Source organism: Polypterus senegalus, chromosome 7, assembly GCF_016835505.1.
Source record: "Polypterus senegalus isolate Bchr_013 chromosome 7, ASM1683550v1, whole genome shotgun sequence".
In the NCBI taxonomy this organism is placed as follows: Eukaryota; Metazoa; Chordata; class Cladistia; order Polypteriformes; family Polypteridae; genus Polypterus; species Polypterus senegalus.
The window spans coordinates 127,732,200-127,744,853 of record NC_053160.1 but is presented as its reverse complement, the minus strand read 5'-3'; positions in this window follow the sequence as shown (position 1 = coordinate 127,744,853).

The window sequence follows — 12,654 nt, the reverse complement described above, 5'->3', positions numbered from 1 at the left end:
TGTTGGGGAATAAATTTAATTTCACTATCCTGATATTCTGTATTGTAAATAGCAAATCAACAAATGTATTAAAATGCATAACTGGCCAGCATGAACATGGCTGTAGAAAACACAAGAGTCTGTAAGATGTGATTTCTTAATATGTCACAAATGGGATGTGCATCAATGTCTATTTTACAGTTAATGGAATTAATCGCATAGAATTTTGACATGTAAGAATGATTAGATGGACATGAGGGTTATAAATGGTCTGCTGTTCATCCTAAAGAAAATCTGCTAGAGGTTTCTCAGTGAACGGACCCTTCAGACCACTTTAACACAGTACCTTAGAAGATCCATAAAATAAGGATTGCTTCCAGAGGATCTCTTCAGTTGCAGTTTTTCCAGTAAGTAAGGGTGAAGTATCAACAGTGATTATTCATTTTTAGATGCAGATGATCAAATACGATCTTTCTACTCTGTTACCTTTGTTCATTTTTGAATGTCTAGCTTATGCTTTACTACTAAATCACTGAAATGTTGCAGTGAACAAATATATGATTTTTGGAAACCTATTCTACAGAACATTGAAAATATCATTCAGTATAATTGTAAAATAGGGACTCAGAACAGAGTGACGATATAGGGTGCCATGCGGCATCACCCTGTTTGATGGATTGGCTGGCTGGCCACAAAATGAAACAAAATGAACAAAAACAAATGGGACCATTCAGGTCAAAGTGGTGAAAGGTTGTTGCATACGACAAGCTCTGTCACACTCAGATCCAAGACTGCATGCCAACTTCCAGCACTGTCCATTCTTACAAACAGTCTAAACCAGGAGTGGCCAACTCCAATCCTGGAGAGTCACAATGGTTACAGGTTTTCATTCTAACAATTTTCTTAATTAATGATCCGTTTTTGCTACTAACTAACTTTATTTAATATATTTGCTATTTATGACTCAGACCCTTGAAATCAGGGCTGAACAACATTGGTCCTGGAGGGCCACAGTGGCTTCAGGTTTTTCTTACAAACCAGATGCTTCATGGGAAATCATTTATTACTTATGAAGCACTTATTGCTCAAGTGACATTATTCTGCTTCATTTTAGTGGTCTCGCTTATTGAAATTTTGAACCCTTAATTGCTTATTTCATCCTAAACAACTGTATTCATTGTTTTAATTGTTCCTTACTAGTAATAAGATGCACATGACAAAGGAAGCTGTATTTCTACATCTAGCTTGTCTCCATTTCCACCTGTGTGTATTTATCATTCACTATCTGGTTTAATTAAGTATTCAGAAGGAAGCTGAAAAGAGAGTGAAGAACTGAAAATTACTCATACGTTTTAGGCCTCAAATTACTTGGTTGATACATGTATTATTAGAAAGAAAAAAAATCCATAATTTAATAATGGACTGACATCCATCCATCCATTTTCCATCCCGCTGAATCCTAACAAAAGGGTCACGGGGGTCTGCTGGAGCCAATCCCAGCCAACACAGGGCGCAAGGCAGGAATTAATCTCGGGCAGGATGCCATCCCACCACAGATGGACTGACATGATAGAATTAAAACATTAACAAGCCATGACATTAAATAAGACCTGTTATTGGTGAGGATTGGCTTCTAATGAAGCAACTGGGTTGGAACAAAAACCTGCAGCCACTGCGGCTCTCCAGGGTAGGATTTTGCAACCCTTGTAAGAGGAAAGACTTCTAAGGGCCACTTTATACTTCACGCTCATAACGTATACACGCATGCATCATGGCTGCCATGCGTTCCCAGTGTTCATTTGAACCGTCCTCTGAGTATGTCCTCAGAAATGTAGTACCAGCAAAAAATTGGGGGACGCAGTGTGTTCAGGTTGGAATGTGACATCAGAGCCTCTGTTTACTAACAACATGTGACAGCAAGCCGCCTTAAAGATCCTAAAGGATCAATGTACGTGCTTCGATGTTTAATGAATGGTTTGATGCAGTGAAGCAAATCATCAAACTTAAATGCATACAAATGTAATCGGGATGCTTTTCTTCATCTGTTTCTTGTATAGACAATACAAGCACCACCTAGTCCTAATCATAATGACACGATATATTTTAAAGGTCTCACCATCTGTGCTGCCTTTTTTATCCTTTTTTTTTTGCACATTCGCAGCAGCATCAGAATGTATTTGAGCCACAGAGGAAAAAAAAATAAGGGACACAGTGAAGAAAAAAAAGCCTATTGGGTGATTAAATTGGAAAATTTAACTTTAAACTTATAGTTTACTTTTTCATTAAATTAGAATGTTGTAAATATCAGCTTAAAACTGACTCACTTGTTAATCGCTACATGCTTCTGGGGCTTCCTCCTGTGTTGACAACAGCAGCAGGCAGTGATTGCCACACAGAACACATTAAACTTATGATATTCCAGCACTCTACCTATTTAGAATCCTTATATTTATACTTGATATCATTTTCATGATGAAATATATTAAACCGTGTATGTTACATTTTACAGGTAAATCATTATCCATCCATCCATTATCCAACCCGCTATATCCTAACTACATATAAATAATTAATACAGTTAATAATTACAGATGTGGGGGCGGCATGGTGACAGAATGATAGCGCAGCTACCTTGCAGTAGGGATTCTTGTCCCTGGTGTTCCCTGCTTGGAGTCTGCATGGTGGATTTCCACAGATTTTTTCCGGTTTCCTTCCAAGGACATACAGCTTTGGGGATTGGGTGATTCTAAAATGACACTAGTGTATGTGTGCGCTTGTATCAATCATTAAACATTCATCCTTTTCAGAGATACTGTGGTATGGTGTCCTGAGAATTTAATGGATGTTTCCGGCAATTCACAACACAGTGAAATCAAACATTGTTTTCTCACCATGATGATATCTCTGCCACCTGGTGGAGTACTCCAGATTTACATAAGTAAGTACACAAATATAAACAGAACACCACTTGTGTAACAGTATCTTCTGTAGGCGCATGTGTCATGTCACGTGAAGTATAAACCTGGCCTTAGGAAGAGGCAGAAGTTGTCTTGTAATAGGTCCTCAGTTCTATGTGCAAAGGAAGTTACTCACAGCTACAACCTCACATTTCAAAGTCAAATTATCCACCTTACAGGAACCCTGAAAATACGCCGTAAGCATGTAAGTTGAACAAAAATATATAAAATGTGTTGTATAACTATTAAAAGTCACTTTTGAATTAGGTTCCCTTCCAGACAGAATCAGAGTCGGTGATTAGTGATATTTACAGTTCTAGTGGCTGTTAAAATGTTGTTTGTTTTTTCAATATCTGCACATTGCAGCATCTAGAAATGAAAGCATTTGACAATAGAATGTAAACCTGAAAGAACTAGTTATTTAGTTAATTGTACCACTGTGTTATTCTTCCTTCATTAAGCTACACTTTTACAGCATACAGCAGAACCGCTCTCCGTTATTACAAGCGGCAGAACTTTGGCCTCTGTTTCTTTCTTCTGTCAGTTCCTGTGCCTGTGCACTATTTTCAGCCTTGCATGTTGTATGAAAATGATGAGATTTCCATAATTTAGTTAAGTTTATTTTTCCTTTTACTTATCCTCTTGGCCGTGTGATCATTTGAGTCCAAAAGTAAACTGCTGTCCCTCTGAGATTACTAAAGGCAATTTACTGGAAATTGAGACATTCTTCTGGCAATACAGGAGTCTTAACTTTACATTTCATAAATTAGAATTTTTGTTTTTATATTACCCAATAGGATAACTGAAATAAGAAAAAATGTCACATATCAAAGCAAGACAAATATGTTAGTACTGTACTTCTTAAGATTTCATTTCAATTGATATCAGGTATAGTAAAAAGACATATGGTTTGAATATTAGAATATCTCCTGTACAACAAGACCTTTTAATAATATACTTCATTTTGGCTACTGTATATAGTTTTTGCAAATTAGCGACTGCAACATTATTTTTCAAGATTTAAAGTAATTTCTTGCAAAAACAACTTTGTTTTAAAAATACTAAAGCATCCATGAACTTTAAGAATGGGGAGAAGCAATCAGATGTAAATTCTTTGTGCTGCAGCCTCATAACTTAGAGGGCTCAGTTCCACTACAGACACACTACAGACATACTACAAGCCAGTCCTGGAGATTTTGCCATTCAACCTCTCTGTGCAATGCAACATCAAGAAAGTTTTCATGTAAATGTCATTAGATACGAAAAACTAAATTTTTACTATTGGAGAAATAGAAATGAGCTACCAGCACTGTGGTTATGCTACCCCAGAGTTTACCGAAATACTAAAAATGCTATACCTAATTTTAATTACTTAAATAACTATACTAGGTCATTCAGAACCTTAACAGAATTATATATATATATATATATATATATATATATATATATATATATATATATATATATATATATATATATATATATATATATGAGGTAGAGTGGATAGGTCTGAAGGAGAAGAGTGCATTATGAACATGAACTTTGTGAATGAGATGCGAATTCCATAGCAACCCTAATAAAGTGGAGTGAATGAGAACATGCAGCAAATGCAAACATGTGTTCATGCCAAATATGCATTTTGTAACACTGAACTTTAATTTTTCTACAGATCAATCCTATAAAAATCAAGGCAGCCATCAATGCTCCAAGAAGCGGAACACCAGAACCATTTTCATTGCAAGCTGTCCAAAGCAGTCAACTGCATTGCTGCTTTTTTCTAAGTAGTCAGGAGGAAACAGTTACATCACTACTGTCAGGAGTCACTGAAGAGCATTTCCCTGTCGTCCTTTGTGAGCCATATCATGGATATCCATCACAGTGCATATTATATATTATCAACTGAAAATATACTCTGATAAATGGTAACTTGTTAAATGATAAAAGGCTGTCTATTTGCCATCATTATATGTGACACCCTTCAAGAATCATTAGCTCAATGGTTTTTTCATGGGTCCCACACTTATCATCATCATCATCATTGTTACTTCCTGGAGGTGTTTTTTCTTCTATTTTCATTTCTAACATGATGGCAAATTTTGTGAGAAAGTTGATGCACAAAGCAGTTAAAGAATATATACATTGCATTTCATAATATAATATTCTCAAATTCCCTTAACCCAATTAAGGGTCACAATCTATGCTGGCAGTGTTGGGTGAAAGAAATAACCAACAGCAGACATAGCGACAAGATTCAAACCAAGGAAGCCAGACCTCTGAGACACTAACCAAAGAATTATTCATAGAATAAATATATGATTAAATATATATAAATTGCTATACATACATTCCATGTATATGTTTTTGTGAATTCTGAGATTTCTTATTGTTTATTTTATAAATCATTACAATGAATGTTCCATAAACATGCTAGTTATTGTATGTCATGTAGTTTAATATAAGCACAATCTTAAAGCAACATATCTCTTTTAGTTTTACATGGTGAACCGGTTATATGCAATATTTGGTTTTACATGCTTTGTCAATCAACCAGAGCTGTGGCTCTACCATTATACAGGTGCCGTCAGAAAGTATTTAGACCCCTTTGCTTTCACACATTTTATTTAAGCCCTTGTCTTCAACATGGTCAACCACGAAATCCTCTTTGCCACCCTTTCTGTCTCTGGCATCACTGGGACGGTCCTCAGGTGTTTCGAGTTCTATCTTTTGAACAGATCCTAACATTTGTCCTGGCATAGAGAGATATTAAGGGTGCACCAGGCAAGCATTGGGGTGCCCCAATAATGGGTGCTGGGCTCTATCCTCTTCTCCCTATACACCTCCTCACTGGGTCCCTTCATCCAGTCCCATGGTTTCTTTTATCAGATGATGATACACAGTTGTACCGGTAGTTCCCTTCAATGGACGACATGGTTGCAGCTATAATCCCTGCATATCAAACTAATATTGCAAGTGGGATGAAGAAACACCATCCCCAGCTGAACTTGGCAAAGATAGACCTTCTTGTTATTACAGTTTGACTGTCTGCTCAGCAGCCCATCTCTGCTAAGCTTTGTTCATTATCACTAATTCCTGCCAAGTCAGTACAAAACCTTTGAGTCATGATCGATGACCATTTGTCCTTCAGGGACCAAGTTTCTATAGCCTCTTATTCTTAAAGATTCACTCTACACAATATCTGCAGACTGCATCTAACAGACTATGCAGCACAATCCCTGGTCCATTCTGTGGCGCTGTCATGTTTGGACTTCTTCAAGTCACTGCTGGTGGCAGTACTGTCATGGGTCACTAAACAGCTGCAGATCATTCAAAATGCAGCAGAAAATCTAGCGTTCATTCAGCCGAGATGGGCACATGTTACTCCCTGTAGCAGCATGTACAGTATTACATTGAAATCATTGATGCTTGCCTACACAATAATCAATGGAGTAGCACACATTTATATTCTGACTCCCTTATTGTTTTTAAGAAGCATTTGAAGACTCTTGTTCGATGAATTTCTCACTTGTACTTTCATTCTGAGCTCTTCATTTGAGAGGAGTTGCGTAAACTTCTTACTCAATTATGCTGACCTCTTTTGTGAATCGCTTTGGATAAAAGCATTTGCTAAGCAAACATATTTAAATGTAAATATAGAATAAAAAAACTTTTTTTTTTAAATATCTGCATTTTATTAAAAGTAAAAGCCTAAAATATCACATTGACACAAGTAGTCAGACCCTTTACTCAGTATTTTGTTAAAGTACTGTTGGCACTAATTATAGACTAGATTTTATGACATTCTTCTCTTATGATCGCCTTAAGCTATTGTCAGGCTGGATGGAGTCGGTCAGTGGATGGCCATTTTCAGGCATGTCCGGAGATGTTTGACTGGGTTTAAGTCCAGATTTTGGCTGGGTCACTCGAGAAAATTCTCATAGTTAACACTTAGCCACACCTTTGTTATCTTTGCTGTGTGCTTAGGGTCATTGTCCTGTCATAAGTTTTTCCTTTATTGTCTTTCTGGTCTCCATGCTGCGGAGCACCTTAATGAAATTTTGATTTATTAATTCACCTGGTACTGGAAGTATGACTTGGAGTGGATGTACCAACATCAGTGATGGCTCCAACATTAGAACTTTCCTGTATTTGTGTTTCCTTTAGTGATTGCGTATTGTTTGAGTGACCAGGGTTGTGCGCCAAGGACAGATAGATGCAGTCTAAGTTTTAATCTTTTGTCTTTATCTACTTAATTTAATTATTAACACTTAATGTAGTTATATTAACTTAATTTAAAAATAAGTGCATACTTGCATATTTCCAATACAATGCCTTTTTCATAGTTAAGATAGTGGAACTTTAACTATTTGTCTGCCAGTTCAGGTCCTGACTCATTGTTTTAACACTCATAAAAAAATTTACATTTCTTTGAATACAGGCTGCAAATGCCACATGGGTTGACCATGCAACCTGACCAGAAGAAGGGGTTTTTCCTTCCTGGATGGAAGGCACCTAGCAGGCAGACAAGCATACTGGAGAGAAAAGTTCCAGACTTAGAAAGTGATGACTGATTGACAGCCCAACAAAGAAAGACGATGTCACTGGGGACTCTTTATTCCCCCTAGGATGCTACATTGCAGCAGCCCCGGCAATCGGTGCCCAGTACTGAACCAGTAGGGCATGCTGGAAGTTGTAGTCCTGCAGCACAGCCATGGTAGTGTCCATGGGTACCACAAAGGGGCCCTGCAGGGAGATGAGTTCCCTAATTCATGGGACATATTGTATGTATGACCCAGAAGTACTTCCATCACGCAGTGGCCCTGGCACCGGAAGTACTACTGGCCCTCAATAAAAGGGACCACACCCCTTATCTAGGTGAGTCAGAGCTGGGCGAAAAGAAGGCAACATTTAAGTGGAGGAGGGCAGTGTGGTGGTAAAAGGAGAGGTACTGTGGAGTGAATTGTGGGAGAGAGAGATAACTTTGTGCTTGGCAACTTTTGGAGTTTTTTTGGTTAATAAACCATCCTTTATTTGAACCCAGGACTGCATTTGTGGGATTGTGTTGGGGTTTGGGGCTTGCAGAGGGCCCAGTTTTATCACAAGGCATACAGTAATAGAAAAAATAATCATACATATTATTTATATTTAATCTTTCTCTTGCTCAGATCATTTCACAACCATCCCAATGCACAATATGAAAAGAAATACAGAAACACCTCAGTAAATAATAAAACATAGAATCTAGTATTAAAGTAATAAGCACCAAACAAAAGATAAGCAAATAAAGTACACCATTTTTGGGTTAACCTAATAAAATAATAAGCAGAAATGTAATATGCAGTGGTAGAAGCTAGTGAACAGATAATGTAGTTACCTGTATGAAGAAAGTGAACTGTGAAAGAAACAGGAACAATGTCAATAAAATTTAAATGGCATCAAAATACATGGATTTTTAAGTTGCCTTTTAATAGAAAAATATGTCAGCAGATCTCATAACTCTAGGGATGTGTACTCAAAGTCTGGGTGCAATAGGGAACACAAGTGAGTTTAAAGCATTGCATGTTTGTCAGCATCAGTTTAATGCAGTGAGCAAACTGGAGAGTAATGATACAGAATGTCATTTCAAGCTTTTTTATGCCATCATCTAAGTCACAGAGAGCCAGTGAAGACCAAAGGGGAAAGGCTGTGGGTTGAGTGAGAACTCTTGCAGCAGAATTTTGAAACAGCTGGAAAATAGATTAGAAGGGGCACATATCAGTAAAGAGTTACAGACAGCTGTTTACTATCAAAAAATGATATGATTGAGTAGACACAGGATATGGTGTGGAGGTGGAAGAAAGAAGCTTTCTTTATGTAATTTATGAGGGTTGAATAAGAAAGGAAGGAATCAAAAATGACTCCCAGATTCTGCATAGAACAAGAAGGTGTAACAATAGCATCATCTTCTGACAGTGAAAGAAAAAGAATTAACTGTTTAATGATGACTTTAGTGTCAATTAGGATGATTTCTGTGTTGTTACAGTTTATTTTTAAAAGGTTGTGCTCCATCTACCATTTTAATTTTTTCTAAGCCAGGTGATCCCTGGTGTATATTTACTTCTGATGCTGAAATAAATCTGAATATAATCCACAAAAAATGATAACCCAGCTGAAAGCTATGAATAATATGGCCAATGAAAACATTTAGATGGAGCGTAGAAGAATGCCTTGAGTGACTGGCTGAAAGCTTGGCATGCTTTACTAATATGAGCTTTGCAAAGTATTTTGTGAAGTTTTGCAGAAAAGATGTCCAGCATCTTGGGTTAGTAAAAGGCAGTTTACATAAAGACACAGTTAAGATTAGACAATTAAGTGAGATTTTCTGAAAGAGGTAACAAAGTTCCACTTTAACTTTAAAGAGGTACTATTTATAAATGAACCATCTATACTTATTAGCAGGAAGGAGTTTTTTCAATCTTTATGGGGCCCTTAGCAGTAAATAAGTATACCAGTTTGGGAATAAGCAGTTATTTTTACACTTTTTCTCTGTGTGTGTTTCTGTAGAGCCCCATGTGATCATATATTGTAGCTCATTTATGGCAAGAAGGAGTCCAGACTGCAGGGAGTATGGAGATAGGAATAGGTGATATATCTACTGATTGTCTAGAATTTTTCATAAAACATATTTTCTTAAACTACAGGATTGCCTGCTTTTGGGTCAAGCAGATTTGTGGCTCATCATTGTAATCAATGGGAAATGGTCATGTAGAGTTTGTGAAGTGTCTTGTGATGGGTCCTCACAGTCAGTTTAAGCAAAAGGCAGAGTGGTGGCTCTGAGGCTAGGAATCTGCACTGGCAATTGGAAGGTTGCCGGCTCGAATCCCGTAAATGCCAAAAGGGACTCTGCTCTGTTGGGCCTTTGAGCAAGGCCCTTAACCTGCAATTGCTGAGCACTTTGAGTAGTGAGAATAGTGCTATATAAATGCAAAGAATTATTATTAATCAACATTGCTATGACTGTCATTAGGGGTTCTCCATGGGCCAGCTCCCCCAAAGGACCTGGTGATCATCATTTATTGGGTCTTGAAGACACTGAGAAGGGTAAGATTGAGTCACCAGTAAAACAAGGTTAAGAAACTCAGGTCTAAAGTAATAATATTTTTCCATTGATTCATTTTCCAAACCCTCTTATCCAGTTAACAATCACAGTGAACCAACATTAACAGCATCATTGAGCTCAAGATCACAAGCAATGACAAATGAGTTTACACTATAAAATAATTATACAAATTGAACATTTTTAAGACAACTTTAATGAAACTTTCCAACAGATACTGATTTATTTTTCAGTAACAGTTGTCATCAGAAATTCAGTGCCAGTTCAAAATGAAAAATCAGAATAAGAGAATTAATTAGTTTAATAAAATAAAATTAATATGAGTTTAAATTGACTCAGCAATTGCCTCAATGTTTAAATATATGTATCCCACTAAATAATAGAAGAAAGAATAAAAGTTGATCCACAGCTTTACACATTTAAAAACTTAATCCTTATATAATGAAGACAGATGTTTTGAGATGCGGAAGACAGAATCTTTGAGGGAACACATTGATACATATATGTTGGTAGCACATGCAAGTAAGAACTTCACAGTACTTTGAACATGTAACGGTAATGACCCTATAAACCTATTAAATCATTTTCATAGAAGACTCCAAGTGCCAGTGACACAAAAAATGAAAGAAAGGTGTAAAGTAGCGAAAGACAACCTGACACTGTAGTAAGGAACACACTAAATGGAGATAATGTCTCTTTCACAAGATTCATATAAAGCTCAAAAAATTAAAAACAGAAACAAACAATGTTTACACACCTCTTGGCTGTTCAAAGTTCAAACAAGGCTGTTAAGATTTTATTAAACTTTAAACGGAGGTAATCACTGATGAGAGATAACCCTCATTTAAAATCTGAACCATGACATTTATAAAGACCTTATAAATCATCACCTTTTAAAATAATGTTAATGATTTTAAACAAACAGTTATAGACTGAACTGTATTCAAGACTGCATTTGGGTTGGAAGGAGGAGAAAATGCCACTCATGGAACTGGAAGTTTAAGTACTGATGTCAGGTTTGGTCTGCTTGTGTGAAAGTCATTACTTCATTGAGAACTTCTCAACTTCTCTGATGGTAGCTGCTGAAAGCTACAGACATTTTCCAGCTTTCACCTACAATACATGCATCTGGATGCAGTTAACAATGAGAGTGCCCTGGGCATTAATAAGGCTGCTGGAGGCAATCAGAATCCCAATGACTTGACAACAAATGTACATTGTCAGTGTAAGTAGACAAAGCAGGCACTTGTCCATATTCAGCACATGGTGCCCGTTAGTTTATGAAGGTGAAACTTTTACCCACTTCTATCAAATGGAAACACACAACATATATTTGAATGTAACCTCACCAGTCTTGGCAAAGAATAAGAATGCAAAATACACTAATCAGAATAAGACTCAGAATAAAGAATGCAATAGACTTGTTCCAGGTTACTACATACCTTAAGAAAAAGTCTACATGTATGTTTCTGCACATGGTGCAAAGTGTTTTTGTTCGTTGGGATTTTGCTTTTGGATGTTATTAAAAATCACTTCAAAGTTTATTTGTTAACTATTATATTTGAATATATACATCAATATTCTGGACTTTGTCATTCCCGTGCTGGCCTCCAATAAACCAATCACAGACAATTAAATGGAAAGCTGTTTTTAAAGGACATCTCAATTCAAAGGACACTTCAATCCAGTAGTTTTAATTCATCCCATCATAATCGACAGGTTGACACAACAATGCCTCCCTTCCTTAAGCACCAGAAATACGGAAACACATTTTAAGATAATTTCACAATTTGGTGCATACTACTTGTATATAACATGCTTAGGTATTGAGTAATACATTTTTGAAAGTGTTCATATCCTTTTTAAAACCCACTATATGATTTAAAATCAAACAACAAACATAAATCTTATTCTCTATAATCTACCCAAGCACTTGTCTCTATTGGGAATATATTTTAGCTTTATCCTCATTTCAGATTTGACATGATGTCTGTGCTGACAATGCTGTTAGAAATCTTTAAAATTTTAATAGACACTCATCTATATACCTGCATTTCCTATTTTTTAAATATTGGTGATGGATCACATTTCAGCAAAGAGTTTTCTATCATACTGGCCATTTCATATTTCTTGTTTGGAAGATTTCTTTATAACCTTGTGCTTGGTGAATAGACATGTTTTACTATTTGTACGGTGTCTTAAAAAGCTAAAGTGTATTCAAAGGAAATCTGTTTAGCTATTATATGAAATATGGCAGAATTTCATGGACAATACATTCTTCTTCAGCTTCTTGAGCAATCTAAATGAATCTTAGCCCTTTACTGTTTCTTTTTAGTGTTAATCCAATTTCAGTCACATAGTGTGGTGGAATGGATTTGATATATCAAATAAGGACATTTACCTCATAGTTTAAGGTTCCAAGAGCTTATTCTGGCAGGATAAAGTAGGAATCAACTCTTAAACCCACAAATATTGATACCCAGTTGAATTAGAGTTGATAATCAACCTAACATAAATGTCCTTTTGATGTAGATTGAAACTGGAGCATTTTAGGAAAACCCATACAGACTACAGGACATGTAGACTCTACAGCCACTGAAGCCAGGACTCTTAGACTTTGAGAAC